The sequence below is a fragment of the Microtus ochrogaster genome, linkage group LG4 (assembly GCF_000317375.1).
Source record: "Microtus ochrogaster isolate Prairie Vole_2 linkage group LG4, MicOch1.0, whole genome shotgun sequence".
Taxonomy (NCBI): Eukaryota; Metazoa; Chordata; class Mammalia; order Rodentia; family Cricetidae; genus Microtus; species Microtus ochrogaster.
This window is the reverse complement of record NC_022030.1, coordinates 58,506,916-58,522,638: the sequence shown is the minus strand read 5'-3', so window position 1 is coordinate 58,522,638 and position 15,723 is coordinate 58,506,916. Positions and strand designations below refer to the sequence as shown.

General features: G+C 44.8%; 1 protein-coding gene and 1 non-coding gene across 2 annotated transcripts in view; one reads left to right on the top strand and one right to left on the bottom strand.

Annotated features, from left to right (window-relative positions):
- Positions 1–15,723, bottom strand: part of March4 (membrane associated ring-CH-type finger 4) — a 130,755-nt gene that overhangs the window by 73,446 nt on the left and 41,586 nt on the right. The window lies entirely within an intron of this gene.
- Positions 318–506, top strand: LOC113457691. The gene has a single exon (XR_003378200.1). It is a non-coding gene; the product is annotated as a U2 spliceosomal RNA (small nuclear RNA).

The window sequence follows — 15,723 nt, the reverse complement described above, 5'->3', positions numbered from 1 at the left end:
GGGAGGGAGGGAGGGAGGGAGGGAGGGAGGGAGAAAGAAAAGACCCACTCAGACAATTGAGGTATATCACTTTTACTCCTGAAAATGTCAAAGATTTAAAGAAAAGCTAAATCTCAACCTCTAGGAGCCCCTCCCTTTTTGGTGGCATTGACTATCTAGAGGGCTGACAGAAAAACGTTTGTAAGTATTCATATTCTTCAACTCAGCAAGTCCACTTCTAGAAATATAGCATAAGAAAGTGTACTCAGTTCCATAGGAATATTTAACTATGAGGACATTCACTCTAGAATATTCTACCACAGCTGAAAATCAGAGTCAGCGCTTCTCGGCCTTTTGGCTAGGACCGAGTGAATTATCTGTTAACCATTGGACAGCTGATGCCAGCTGTATCTGAAGACAATATATTAACTGGATTGTTTGGAGCAGGGAGATGGCCTAGGGACTAACTAACTTCACTGTATATGTTAACCTGACTTTGCAGTTTCTCTAGGAATAGTGCAGCCCTGTGGGGACTTAGCATCAACAGCAACAAAACCCAGAAAACCTTTTCCCAGAATGGATCACAGGGAAAGCATTGAGAATAACTTTGTTCAGCTTGCATTTAGCTGACACGAAAGTATGCTCAGGATGCTAAGTTTAAAATCTGTGCCTTTCCGAGCAAGGAACTCAGGACCGCGAGGGGTGCACCCACACACTGAGACAATGGGAATGTTCTATCGGGAACTCACCAAGGCCAGCTGGCCTGGGTCTGAAAAAGCCTGGGATAAAATAGGACTCACTGAACATATGAGGACTACTGAGAACTCAAGAACAATGGCAATGGGTTTTTGATCCTACTACACGTACTGGCTTTGGGGGAGCCTAGGCAGTTTGGATGCTCACCTTACTAGACCTGGATGGAGGTGGGTGGTCCTTGGACTTCCCACAGGGCAAGAAACCCTGATTGCTCTTCGGGCTGACAAGGGAGGGGGACTTAATGGGGGATGGGGAGGGAAATGGGAGGCGGTGGTGGGGAGGAGGCAGAAATCTTTAATAAATTAAAAAAAACAATAAATAAATAAATAAATTTAGACTTCTTTTAAAAAACTGTGCCTTTCAAAATAGCATTTATGATAACATTCAATTACGTTTTAAAATTTTGTATATAGGGGGATGGAGAGACGGCTCAGTTCTTAAGAGCACTGGCTGCTCTTGCAGAGAACCAGACTTGGTTTACCGCACACATAGCAATCACAACCATCTGTAACTCCAGCTCCAGGGGATCTAACACCCTCTTCTGACCTCTGTGAGCACCAGGCATATATGTAGGACTCCTACATACCTGCAGGCAAAACATTAATGAACATAAAAAAAAATCTTCAAAAAATATTGTGTATGTGATGTCCTCAAAACATTCTTTTCCTTCTTTTTGTTTGTGACAAAATGTTACTCACAAGTCCAGGCTGGCCTTGAACCCGAGACCTACCTCAGCCTCCCCACTTTGGGGATTGCGGTCTTGAGTCAACGCTCTCAACAGCTGTCCTTGAAATATTAACAGCAGTTCTCTTATCTTTTATATATGTTCTGTGGCCTTTTCTAGAATAATATATGTATTATCTTGTGTGTGTGTGTGTGTGTGTGTGTATGTGTGTGTGTGTGTGTTTAAATCAAAGCTGTTTTTATATGGAGATGGGTCAAATGTGAGTCACAGCAGCCAGTACTTTGGGGGTGGGAAGGGGCTGGGAGGTAATCCTCTTTGGTTTCCTCCCCCAGGGACGTTGTTTGATCAGCCCTGCCACCTGAGCCCTTGGGAGCAGACTGTTACTCAGGGGAGGTGATATTCTTCCCCAGCACCTCTCTGTCCCAGGTTTAGACTTGGTTGCCATCCACCTCGGTCTCTGGCTCAGTGTATTCTCTTTCCCTGGGGAAACAAAACCCTTTGCATGCTCTGATTCATTGCGCGGCTGGAGGTCAAGTCACCGCAGCCTCAGACCGCAGGTGTCTGGGGTGACACAGAGTAACATCTCGCCTCCAGAATAAGGGCAGCTCTTCCGCCTTCAAGACTGTGAAATGTCAGGCGTGATTAGAAAGGTCACTTGTCCTGACAGCTCTCAGTGCTTCCCGGAGAGCAGCCTTCCTGCTGTGAACATTCTTAATTGTGCTTCCTGTGGCGGGTGCCAGCCTGCTCAGTTCCTTATAATGACGGAAGCCCTACCTTCCACCCATCCTCCAGCAAGAGAGAGAGAGAGAGAGAGAGAGAGAGAGAGAGAGAGAGAGAAAGAAAGAAAAAAAGTCAAAGATCATAAAATCTTGGCGGGGGGGGGGGGAAGGGTGGGGGGAACGAGGGAGTTCTCAGACAACTAGAGTACCAAAGGGATTTCTAGGAATAGTGTTTGCAACCGGAAAAGGAAACACGGTTGAAGGACAGGTGACTACTCTCCTGGGGCGTGAGCTGGGTCAGAACAGAGAGTGAGGGAAGAAGAGATGCCCTCCAACATCAGTACACAGAACTGGAGGCAGAGGTTCTCTCCTGGCTCTGAGACTCTTCACTCCTTGCCCCACCCCAGAAACTTCAAGGCCTTACAAAAAAAAAAGTATTTAAATGAAGCCCAGTGTGAGCTGGGAGCAGGTGATCTGGACACCTGCTTTCAGAACTCTATCCTGAAGGTAGAGAATGGGTGTGTTTAAGAAGCTGGCCATATCAGAGGAATCTAAGCAGAGGACCAGAGATCGGTTGCCTGGGTGGAAGGGAGGGGAAGAGAGGAGGAAGGCAGGGCAGCTAGGAAGTGCTCCTGAGTCTATCAGAACAAGCCTGCTGTGGGAGCCTCTCTGTCTCCCTCAGCGCTTTCCTTACTATGGTAAAATAGCTGAAGAACGCTACTTTGTAAAGAATGGAGGTGTCTTTCCCTTCAGAGTTCTGGAGGTAAAAGTCAGAGGAGCCATATTTGTTAATGGTCTTCTTTCTGGCAGAGTCCCAAGGTGGCACAGGGCATCTTGAGGCAGCAGGCAGCTCCACCCCCACCCCCGGCTTCTTATAAAACCACTGGGGATTCAATCTCAGGAGTTCTATCCAACTTGCCTTATCCAAACCGAACTCATCTCCCAAGACTCCCTCTCTAAACAGCTTAAGCTTCACAATGAAGATAAAACTCCAGCGTGAATTTCAATGGACAAACCATATTCAAACAATATCACATACTAAACCATATCCTCCCATTAATGTTTGTTGTTGTTGTTTTGTTTGTTTGTTTTTTTTTTCTGAGACAGGGTTTCTCTGTGTCACTTTGGACCCTGTCCTGCAACTAGCTCTGTAGACCAGGCTGCCCTGGAACTCACAAAGATCTGCCTGCCTCTGCCTCCGGAGTGCTGGGATTAAATGTTTGCACCACCACTGCCCAGCTCAATTAATCTTCTAATAGAAGACTTGCCCTCTTATGATACAGTGATATATTAGCTGGAAAACTATCTTACAATGAATTATTTGTTTGACAATGTTATTTTTGAATGTGTGTGTACGCACGCACGTGCGTGTGTTTCTGCATATGACGTATGTGTTTGTGCATAGAGACATAAGCACATATGTCCATATGTGCATGTAGAGGGCAGAGACTGACATCTGGTATCTCCTTTTGTTACTTTCTATCTCATCTTTTTACGATTTATTTGTTCACTTTATTTATGTGTGCAGGCTCCGGTGACTTTATGTGTCACGTGTATCATGTGCCCTCAGAGACAAGAGAACGTCAGCTTCCCTGGACATGAAGGCAACTGTGAGCCACTTGATATGAATTCTGGGAACCAAGTCTGAGACCTCTGCAAGAGCAGTAGGCACCTTTAATCGCTCAGCCATCTTCTCCGTCCTTCTATTCTATTTATTCATTTATTTTGAGACAGTCTCTCGTTGTACCTGGACCTCACCAATTTGGCAAGGCAGGATATCCGGCAAGTTCCAGGGATCCACCCACCTCTGCCTTGTTAGCCCTGGGATTATGGATGTGCACTGCCATACATAGCTTTTAACGTGAGTGTTGGGGATCTGAACTCAGGATCCTGGGCATGCATGACAAACATTTTACTAATACAATGATCTCCCTAGCCCCATTTTTTGAAATTAATTTTATAGAGACTTCTGGGAAAATTGGGATATTTTTGTTGATTTATCATGTGTTATCAGGGAAGTAGAGCAGAGAGTCTGGACTCTGAAACATCAAGTCCAACTTCCCTGGTCACTAAATCCCCTCTCCTAACTGGAGGCAGCCAGTTCCCCACCACCTCAGCTGAAACAGAGGCAGACACATCACTCAGCAGGCAGACGAGCTCCTCCCTTGGACCAACTAATGCTCTAGGGACTGGGGTGGAGGGTCATAGGTCCTATGAAGATAATTATATTCAGACAGATATCAATGGAAGGTGGTAGAAGGTAATCGAAGAAAGCCTCTCTAAGGAGAAAATTCGAGCAGAGACAGGAATAAGTTGGTGACTGTTGGAGGGGGAGTTTCCTGCTCCTGACAGAGGGGGGCACATTCACAGGTGCTCAGATAGGAGCAGGATCAGCTGTCATGGGTGAGGAGAGGCAGGAATTGAAACACAGAGGCACCACAAGACTATCTCTCACTGTCTTGTTGGTCATGGAAGGAACTTCATACCACTAACTAATGGGAAGCATTTGGAGTTTGGGAGATTTTCTTCTCCAAACTTTAGCATCATGACAACAACAACAAATCATTAAGAAAGGCTTCTTTGGGGTTTTTGCAAGCTGAGATGGTAGAAGAGGGTCACATGAAAATAAAAGTTGTCTGTATTAGGGAAGTGGGGTTATGGAATTGATTTTTTAAATGAATTTGGTGTTGAAATGTTTCTAGAATATAAAACATATTTTCTTTCAAGGAAATCAGCTGACCAGCGGGTAGGGTGGTGTTTCTGTTCTCCAAGGGCTTGGAGTTGTACCTAGAGCAAGTGGGGTGCTGGTTGGGCAGGGAAGTGAGATTGTTGAGATGGGTTGCATATTCTTTCTAGGGCAAGAGGATGAAAGACTGTACAGGCCATAGCTGAAATAAGGAGGCATAATTCTAGCTTCTTTACTTCATCCTCAGACTTTGCCTATCTTCAAATTATCTGTGCTCTCTAGAGAATTCGAAGACTTGAGGAATAGTACTATTCTGAGTAATAAGGCTATCGACCTTCTGTTGACCTCTTGAGAAACACAGAAAGTCTCCATGTGACCTCAGGGTACCAGGATTTATGCTGCAAACATGGTGGAACAGACTAGACTTTCTGCTTACAGGAGGTGATGGGAGAAACAGGATTGGCTTAGGAGTCTTCCACTTGTGTCTGAGTTACTTCTCAGATGCCATGACAAAACACCATGACCAAGGCAATTCATAAGTGAAAGCAACTAATCCTGGTTCTAGGATGGTAGAGCCCGTGGTCATCGTGGCAGGGAGCATGGCAGCAGGCAGTGAAGCATAGTGCAGGAGCAGTAGCTGAGAGTTTGCATCTCCTCTGCTAGTTGGAGACAGAGAGAAAGAACTAACTGGGAAAGACATGGGACTTTTGAAACTTCAAAGCCTACTCCCAGTAACATACCTCATCTAAAAGGCTACACCTCCTAATCCTTCTCAAATAGTTCCACCAACTGTAGACCAAGCATGTAAACATATGAGCTTATGGGGCATTCTCACTCAAATCACCAGAACTTAATCTTGGAATTTAATGCCCCAATCCACCACACTGCTTCCTTCCTCAGGCACTGAGACCACCAACTAGTCCTAAGGATGGTTAATTCTCCTCCTCTTTCATAAGAATTCGATTTAGATAATAATAAAAATATTTACTGATTAAGCAACTGCTTTGGGCAGGCTTTCTGATATACATTTCACACAGCTTATTTTATTTAATGCTATGAAGACGATTTAATTGACCTTCATTTTATAGAATGAAAGAATTGAAATCAGAAGGATTATACCTTTTTTTCCAAAATCACAGGGCCATCCAGGCATGGTGGCAGACTTCTAAAATCCCAGCACTCAGGAAGCTAAAGGAAGAAGATCTCACATTTGAGGCCAGCCTGGACTACATAATGAAACACTGTACTGTAGGAACTCCTTCAGCCAGTAACCTTTAAGTTACCAGCCCGCTTGGGTGTGGCCTCTTATACTATAAATGCTTACGTAAAGCACATTTGCCCTCTCTTCTGGCTGCTGGATAAATAACCTTTCATTGTACTGAATTCTGAGCTAGTGTGGGATTTCTTTTTAAGCGTCCATCTTCAACACTGTCCAAAAAAAAAAAAATGTGCAGAGCTAGTCAATAGGCAACCCAGGTTTAACCGCTACGCCTACTTGCTCCTTACCTGTCCGGAACTAGCACACGATAAAGAGTAGTAACCACCTAAAGTTTCAAAACATTCCCCTAAATTAGGTAGCTGTGAAGAGAATTGTGCTGAAAAGACAGAATTACAAGACACAATTCCTGGCGAGGTGAGGTTGGGTGGCCTAGGAAATAGGCTTCTTACTCCCTGTGAGAGGATAGTAGCTTTCCAGTCACAACTCCAAAGCTTCCTGCGGCCAGGACTCATTCATTCACTCGTTCAAACTAACATCTAATTAAACACCAACCCTGTGCCGGACAATAAAGATGCAGAGAAAATGAAAGAATGGTTCCTACTCTCGTGGGTTTTTTTTTTTTAGGTAGGTAGACAGACAGACAGATAGATATATGAATAATATGTAAAATTAATATTAAATGCAATGATGGAAGGTCCCAAGCAAAAGAAGAAAATGAAGTGCTGTAAGAACACCTAAAAAGACTTGGTCTGTTCTTGAGGGAGCGATGCTGAAACTGAGGTACAAATGATGGTCAGGAACTGAGCACGCAAAGAAAAAAAGAGGGCTGTTCAGATTCCTCTTCCCTCTCATCTTGCCCCAGCAGACTCCTGAATCCTCGCGTGTAGAGATGAGGGGCCGGAAGACATGGCTCCTGCAGGCTTTAGCTTTCAAGCCACCCCCGGGAATGTTGAAAGCTTCGTTCTCTGAAGAGAAAGAAGAGGTGGCACAAACCGGCGCAGAGACTACGGATTTTATCTTCTGATGCGCATGTGTCCGTCTTCCGGACTTCTTAACTGGTGGCGATGTTAACCAGGCAGGACTGCCCCTGTCCTGTGCGCCGTGTTTGCATGTGTTTTTAAAAATCCAGGCCTTGAGCCATGAGGACTGAAGATGAAAGAACAGGCTAGGTTTCTCCTCCTCCAACGACCCAGCTACCCCTGTCTAGTGAACCACTGCCTGTTCATATATGCCGGGGTAGTTCAGCCATCTTCAGGGCAATTCTCAACCTCTTGAGATCGTAATGTTATTTCACACACATATGCACACGCCCATTTTCCCTGTGAGAGAGGTTTCAACACTCATAAGGAGTCTTACAACTACTCTGATGATCCACAGACTCGGCTGGGTGGGTCGGAGTGTGTTTTGTGAGGACGGAAACATCCTATGACAGACCAGAACTATTTACTGCAAAGGCCAGAGGAACCATAGCGTCCCTTGGGAAGATGATGCACAAGACCCTCCTCCCCGCGGACAGTCGGATCATCCTGCTGTAACTACAGTGGCATGACTCCTTGGGCTTCCGGGGTTTGTGAATGAACGCTTCTAATACTGGCTTAACGAGTGCGTGCTTCGCTAGACGTCCCAGCAGATAGCATAGTAAGTTATGCCTGTTTCATCCTTCCCTCCTCACGCTTACAGCGGTAAATTTTCTCAGTTTTCCTAACCATTCAAGGGATTAGCTCACAGAGCAGACGGAGAGAGTCCCTGGGGGAAATCTCTCCATCTGGACCGTATGTAAGGTGTGGCTCTCCCAACTGTGGAAACTGCTATCTACCGTACCACCTGAACTTCAGTTTCAGCGCCTGAAAGAGGAGTGCAATAATTAGACCTCCCTTAGAAGACCTTTGAGGACCTGATACTGTAAGCAGTCTATATCTAGTGACTGGCACAGCCTAGCCTCAGAATTGATCCCCTGCCTCCTTCTTAATTTTTATTTATACTTTGGTATAAAAAATTTCAGATTCAGATATAGCTGGTATAGTGGTGTACTTATGTATTATGTAATCTTAGCACTTGGGAGAGAGAAGACTCACAAGTCTGAGGTCAGGCTGGGCTACACAGCAAGATCTTCTCTCAACACATTGAGATATAGTTTACATACAGTGATATTCACAGATTTGAGGTGGCCAGTTCAATAAGTTTGACTAATCCATGCCTGTTTTAATAAAAGTCCTCTTGTTTTCTCTAGTCTGGATTATGAGACTTTTTGTTTTCCAAATGCTGGATTATGTTATAATATGTAGCCTACCTGTGATTGGATTTCTATCTCCCTCAGACAGACAGACAGACAGACAGACACTAAAACAGCTCTTCCCCGCCCCAGACAGACTTAAAACCTAGAAGCGATGTGGTGCTGTCCGCTTTCCCTCCCTTCTCTGCATCCTGGACAGACTGAGGATGAGTCTGTTTTATTTTTAGGCACCCAGGGAAAGTGTTTCTACAACCTCCCTCAGTCACCTGTCTCAGCGCTTAGCAACCTGGAACACTAGAAAGCCCTGTCCCTGTGTGTACCTGGCTTTAAACGAGTAATAACAACTAACGTGGATACAGTATGTTACCAGGGCCACAGCTCAGATAACGAGAAGGCAGAGCAAGCTTGGCAGCATGAATGCAGATGCGGACATGCTGAGATCCATGCGCGTTGACACCAAGATCATGATGCGGGAAAGGGAGGGCTCCCACCACGAGAGACCACAACTGGAGGAAAGCCGAGTCTGCAGCTGCAGGATCTTCAGGTTCTTTTCTTTCCCCGAAGGGAAAGATAGGAAGAAATACTTTATGTGAAATAAGGCTTTTAAACAATGGCTTGGTTTAAACAAAAAAGGGTTCGGTAAGCCAAAAAAACAAACCAAACAAACACACAAACAACCTTACTGCCTAAATATAGCCCATGCTGGGTTTGCAGAATCTCCCCCTGCTTCTGTTTCCTTTAGTACTGAGAACACCTGCAAGACAGGCCAGGCAAGCAGACATACAATCCTGATTTTAAGCGGGGAGACAGCCAAGACTTGGGCACTCTGCATGACCCCCACAGACAGCAGGCTCACACCTCCTGGATCTGTTTTACTACGCCTCCTGCTGCACCCCATCTTTATCCTGTAGGGCATTAGAGCACCTGCTCACCTCTCGCCACCCACATTTTATCGGTTGTTTGCAAAGAAATAAGGAGCGAGTGAGTCAAAGCAGTTGCGTGGACAAATGTGATATCTGCTGCATAAGCCTGGAGCGGTGGCTGGGCTTTAAAGATTTGTGGCATTAAAACCCATTATGCCAAAGGAGGCAGACTCATACAACCTAAGGTCCCATGTCACCTCAGCAATGGGAAAAATATCAGGTTATATTAGACCCTTGGAAGCAATGGTGATCACTAGAAGAACAAGATAATGTTACAGCCCCAAAGCAACAGGACCAAAAGCCCACAGACGGAAGTGGAAATTTTGAGCCAAACAAACCTTTCCTTGTTTTTAAAACAATCATCTCAAGTATTTTATCATAATAACAGAAAACGACAAATACAAGCCCCTAGGTAATCTCTGTGTCAAAGAAGAAATCAAACGGAAATCTCAGTCATTAAGAATAAAAATATGACATACCGAAGAGGTGAACGCAATACAATTTCACTTCCATTTACCTCACATACGAAAGAAGAAAGGCAGAAAGCCAGAAATCTAGATTTTTATCTGAATAATTCAGAAGAATAGCAAACGAAACCCAAGGCAGAGAGAAGAGAGTCATAAAAAACAAGAAATAATGAATAGGAAATGAATGAAATGGAAAACAAGTGCTCAGAAGGAGAAAACAGCACAGCCAAAACCGAAGAGACGAAGAAAGAACGGGAAAGCTGAGCATGGAAGTACACACCTGTAGTCCTGGCACTAGGGGCGCAGAGGCAGGGGGTCGTGAGCTCTGAGGCTAGACTGGCTATATAACAAGTTCCAGGCTAGCCCAGGCTGCACAGTGAGACCTTGCATATGAACAAACAAATGTGAAATGCAACGGTCGCATCTCTGGCAAAGACAGCAAGAGTACAGAGCCAAGGTAGATGCAGCAGGAGAGATGGATCTATGAACCCACAGCGACAGGGGCAGCATGCACAGGTTGCAGCCAGAAGGGGTCCCAGTGCTGAGAGGGGGACATGGGCTCCCAACCCTCATCAGGAAGCTGTCTTCAAGTGACAATTGCTTACAAGGGAAAATCAGCTTCCTCCAATGGAGTCTCACTGGATATATTAGCCACACTTGAAGGCAGGCACCGTGACCAGCTGCAGAAGAACAGCACAAAATGAGCTCAATGGTGTTCTCATAGATTAATAATCTTACTGGTCTTTTGCTCATATAGTATAGTTTTTGATTTTGTAATTTTATGGGTTTTGCTTTTGTATGTGTGTTTCGTGTGTGTGTGTGTGTGTGTGTGTGTGTGTGCTTTTTGTTACTTGCCTGTTTTTTTTTCTAAAGAGAGAGAGAGAAAGAGGACATGGAGTTAAGTGGGGAAAGATTTTAACTAGAAGGGAGAGATACGGGCTGAAGAGACGGCCCAGCAGCTAGGAGTGAGAGTGATCCTCCAGAGGATCCAAGTTCTGCTCTCGGCCCCCATCCCGGGCAGTTCACAACCACCTGTAACTCTAGCTCATGGGTGGTCAATGTCTTCTACCTTCCGTGGGTAACCACCCTCCCAGAGACACATAAATAAAACTGAAGAGAAGCCCAACTTACTCGTTTACCATAAAAGGAATAAAACGTCTGACTGTCTCCATCTCTGCGAAACAATCCAGAGACCAGAATTACACACAAAGATAATTGTAAACCTCAGGGCTTCACTACTAAATTACTCTAAATATTTGAGAAGCAAATGACATGGATATTATGAGAACTGAAAGAAACAATGGAATACTACATTCTGTAGTGCTCGACCTAACATGAACATTAAATGAAAGTAGAATGGCTGGCCACTGTCTCACATGACACAAAAACCTTAAGTGCAGCCTCGGAGAATCGACTCCACCCACACTTAACAGCCCAGTACCTTCGGGACCAAGCTTCATTCATGTCGGAGACAGAATACAGTAGAAAAGTCACATATGTCTCTGTGTGTGCGTGTGTCTGTGTGTCTGTGAGTTTTGTCTTTTGATTTATTTTTTGAAACAGGGTTTCTCTATGTAGCCCTGGCTGTCCTGGAACTGACTTTGTAGACCAGGCTGGCCTTGAACTCACAAAGATCCACCTGCTTCTGCCTCCCGAGTGCTGAGATTAAAGGTGTGCATCACCATCATCTGGCTCATAAGATCTTTCAATAGATGAAGAAGAAGAAGAAGAAGAAGAAGAAGAAGAAGAAGAAGAAGAAGAAGAAGAAGAAGAAGAAGAAGAAGAAGAAGAAGACCCACCTCGGGATAAATGTTGGGTGGTGAACTAGGAGACAAACAGTTTCTATATCTCTTAAATACCATCTACAAAAATCCTAAAAATTAACAATCCCGAGAAATGATTGAAGGTTGCACTTCCCTCCCCCATGGTCAGAAATGAAACTGCTATCTTCACTGTCACCTGGAAGTCTGAGGCATGTCAGTCAGTAAAATAAAAATGAATAAACTGTCATCAGAATTAAAAAGAAACAAAATATCCTTTATAGCTGATCTGCTAGGTGTATAGGAAAAAAGAATCTACAAATTATGATTTTAAAGCTATTTTTATCATTTTTTAAAAAAGGTTTAAGGCCACTAGGGAAATTAATTGATATGCTCAAAGGAAAAGGAAAGTTTTTTAAAAACTGTTTATGAGACCATCAGAAATTTTAACGACAAAACTTTGGTGAAAGAAATTTAATAAGATACTCTTCCCCCACCTCCACCCAGAGCATCTGGGACCACAAGGCAATCACAGTCAGAATTCCATCCTTCCTGTAGAAACTGGCCTCTGTTCTGAAGTGTATGGAGGAAAGCAGGGGCAAAGAGTGAGCAATGCAGTCTTGAAGAAATGAACTGTGTAGAACACCATGCATCAAGGCCTACAGCAGAGCCATGCTAACACAGTGTGATGTTGGGTTGGGTGGACAGAGGTCCCAGAAGCAGTGTCCGGATGCAGACAGACACACGGGGTGAGGGGGAGGACTTATTCAAAAGCAACGTGATGCTGTAGGGCAACAAGAAGCTGGTCTTCTAGATGAATAGTGTGATGTCAGCTGCATACTGTGAGCGCAGCCCTGTGGGCGTGATGATGCAGCTGTTGCTGCTTTGATTACCATCACAGGACTGGGCCCCCTCACATCCTGTCATGAGGGAGAGAGAGGGTTCACAAGGCTTGCAAGGACTGATGGGGCCCGTGAGGCAGAGCCGTAAGAGTTTGTGAAGCTGCCCATAAGGAGGCCCCATCACTCTGCAGTGGAATATAATCGATTTAATGGTTGCTGGAGAAAGGGGGGACTTCTTCCCTACAATGGAGCCATGCTCCTGTAGCTGACCCCTCACCTGCAATCCTATAAGTAACCCTAACTAAACTCGACGTGCGTGGACTAATTTCTTTGACTTGTTACCAGTGCTCTATCTGTAGTAAATGGACTCATATCTCCTGAGGAAAAAGGTAAGGAAGTCATACTCATATGTGTGTGAGGGGGAGAGCATAAATTCCCCCCTCCCCCATCCACAATTATCAATTCTATCTTGATTAAATGTGAAAAGAAAATCTATAAAGGAAAAAAGGAATGTTTATGATCTTCGGGATGGGTGAAACTTTCCATATAGCATGCAGATAGCACTAACCTCAGACAAGGTTGGGGGTGGGGATGTGAAACTAAGGACTTTTGATCATTCAAATATTTAGATGAAAAGTCAAGTTTTGAGCAGAAGACAAATTTGTAAAACTGATATAAAATAAAGTAAGCCCAGAATATGTAAAGAGTCCATAGAGACTAACAGAGACGATGGTGGGGAATGAGCCTGTTGTGAAAGCAGATGGCCAGAAGGCCAGTGCTATTACAAGGACACGCTCAGCTTGAAGGCCAACTGAAAGATGACCTGCAAAGCCATCGTGAGGTCCAGGTAACCCATCACATCCGGGAGAATTATAATGACAGAAACACCAGGTGCTGAAGCAGCTGTGCAGTGCCCTCATGGCTGGCGGAGGGCTGAGCGGGCTCACCGTCTCTACTGAAGGTCCATACCCAGGGATCGCCGGGCACACCCATCATTGCATCAGCCCTGCTTCCTCCTGCTTTACTCAGTCCTCTATGCTCTCAGATGACTTCTTTTGGCCTGTTTCCTTTAAAATAGTCCAAGTTTATTGTTTTTCACTTGTTCTCCCTCGCGGTTATGATAGGAGCCCTCCTTGCCTATTTAGCTGATACGTCCCATGAAGGGATGCTTGGCCGTGGGATACACCCCTTGGACATCCCAGATGACCTACACTGAACTAATGCCTATCTGCTGGTTCCAGTAAGCTGAATGTCTGTGCTGTAAAAACAATAATAAGATCAACCTGTTAGCGATTTGCATAACATCTGTGCAGTTCAGTTTGGGCTAAAACTGACCAAGACATGAAAAGGAAGGTCCCAGTGGCCGAGCAGTACCACTGGGCGGGGCATGAATTCATTATAAGTATAACATTGGGGGGGGTGTTGCTGGAGACATGGCTCAGCAGTTAAGAGCACTGTCTATTCTTCCAAAGGTCCTGAGTTCAATTCCCAACAACCACATGATATCTCATGAGCATCTATAATGAGATCTGGCACCCTCAAAAAAATGACTTTGAGGAAGGAGTCTGTCTTAGCATTTCTATTGCTGTGAAGAGAAATCACAACTGCAGCAACTCTTATAACGGAAACCATTTAGTGGGTGGCTTTTGGTCTCAGAGACTTAGTCCATTATCATCATGGTTGGACATGGCAGTGTGCAGGCAGACATGGTGGTATTGCTGAGAGCCCTACATCTTGATATGCAGGCAACAGGAAGTGTCCTGAGGGTCACTAAGCACGACTTGAGCATATGAGACCTCAGAGCTCACTTCCACAGTGACACTTCCGCCTACAAGGCCATACCTACCCCCACAAAGCCACGCCACCTAATAGTGACACTCTCTATGAGCTTATGGGGTCATTTACATTCAGACTAGCACAGAGTCTAGCGTTAATTGGCCTTGTATACTCATCATCAAGCTCAGACGATAGCTATGGTGAGGCAGAGAGAACTGCATCCCTGGGATCCCAGGAACTCAGAATTGAGCTGTTCTTGTTTGAGCATCTCAGGAAAGAATGCTGTGAATGACTGAAGACCAGAAAATAGGAAATGACACGTGAGTGTACCCCAACAGGGACTCTCAGAGAGTAGAAACACTCAAGGCTGATGTGCACTTGTAGAATTAGCAAGTGAATGTGAAACATGAATATGATGGGGAAGAAAATGACCAGGCATTGTCTGCCTACTTGTTGCAGGAGCTCCTTCCGCTCCTTCAGCCAATAGCTGCTGAGAAACCAGCCCATTGGGGCGTGGTCTCTCTCCCTTTAAAAAAGCGGCCACTTCCCTCCACTTGCTCTCTGGCTTCTGGCTTCCCTTCAGGCGACTAGGCTCCCTTCCTGATTGTGCAGAGGACTGTTGTCTGGGACGGTGATCTGTAAGTTTTTCCCCAATTAACCATTCTATTAATCATCATTTCAAACTGGTGTGGGATTGTTTATGACTTCCACCTTCACCTACTGAAGAAATCATGTAACATGATCCTAAGAGGAAAGCCTGGCACTTTGGTTCCTAGTGAGGCACGACTGGGAAGACTTGGGCACAAATGGAGAAGAGTTGACATGAAACAAGGCTCTGACCAAAGCCGCAGACAGGGAGCATCGGAAGGCCTGTCTCATGAGCAGCTCCTGGGGACATCAGTAATCAGCGTGGTATTGTTGAGTAAAGAATACGAGCAAATGGCTTAATAAACACACTAGAAGGCTGGGTACGATGGTCCACGCCTTTAAGCCCAGCCAGCAAGGCAGAGGAGCTGATCTCTGAGAGTTTGAAGCTAGGAAGTTGCAGGCCAGCCAGGGATACATAGTAGGACCCTGTATTAAAAACAACAAAACAAAATCATGCTGGAAGATCAATAGGCTCAGAGGAGAACAACACAAAAAGGGTCAGCAGTACCCACATCACATACTATTTCTATTCACTTATGGCTAGAAACATAGGAATCGTTGGGAAATCAGCCGATGACTCATAACAGTACGGCAACAGGAAATGACACACAGGCACGAGAAAGAGAGAGAGAAATCTGTAAACATCAAATGATACCGTTTAAAATAACATCATTCTAGATTCTAGTGAGGAAACTCGCTTTTTCCATGTTGAAAAAGCTCACACATGAGTCCCCATTACTTCAGCAAACTGAGCAATCCTTGAATTGCTGCCATAAGAACAGAAAACCGGTCCATTCAAACTGGATGGCAGTTTCAAAAACCCACATGAGCCTCTTCCTACGCAGTAGAAATTGCTCTGTGACTGTGTCAGTGCATTTGTTAGAGTACTTATTCTGTTAACTGGTTATCAAAAAGCTGTTTTTATCATCTATCTGTCTGTCTGTCTGTCTATCTATCTATCTATCTATCTATCTATCTATCTATCATCTATCTATCTATCTATCTATCTATCTATCTATCTATCATCTAT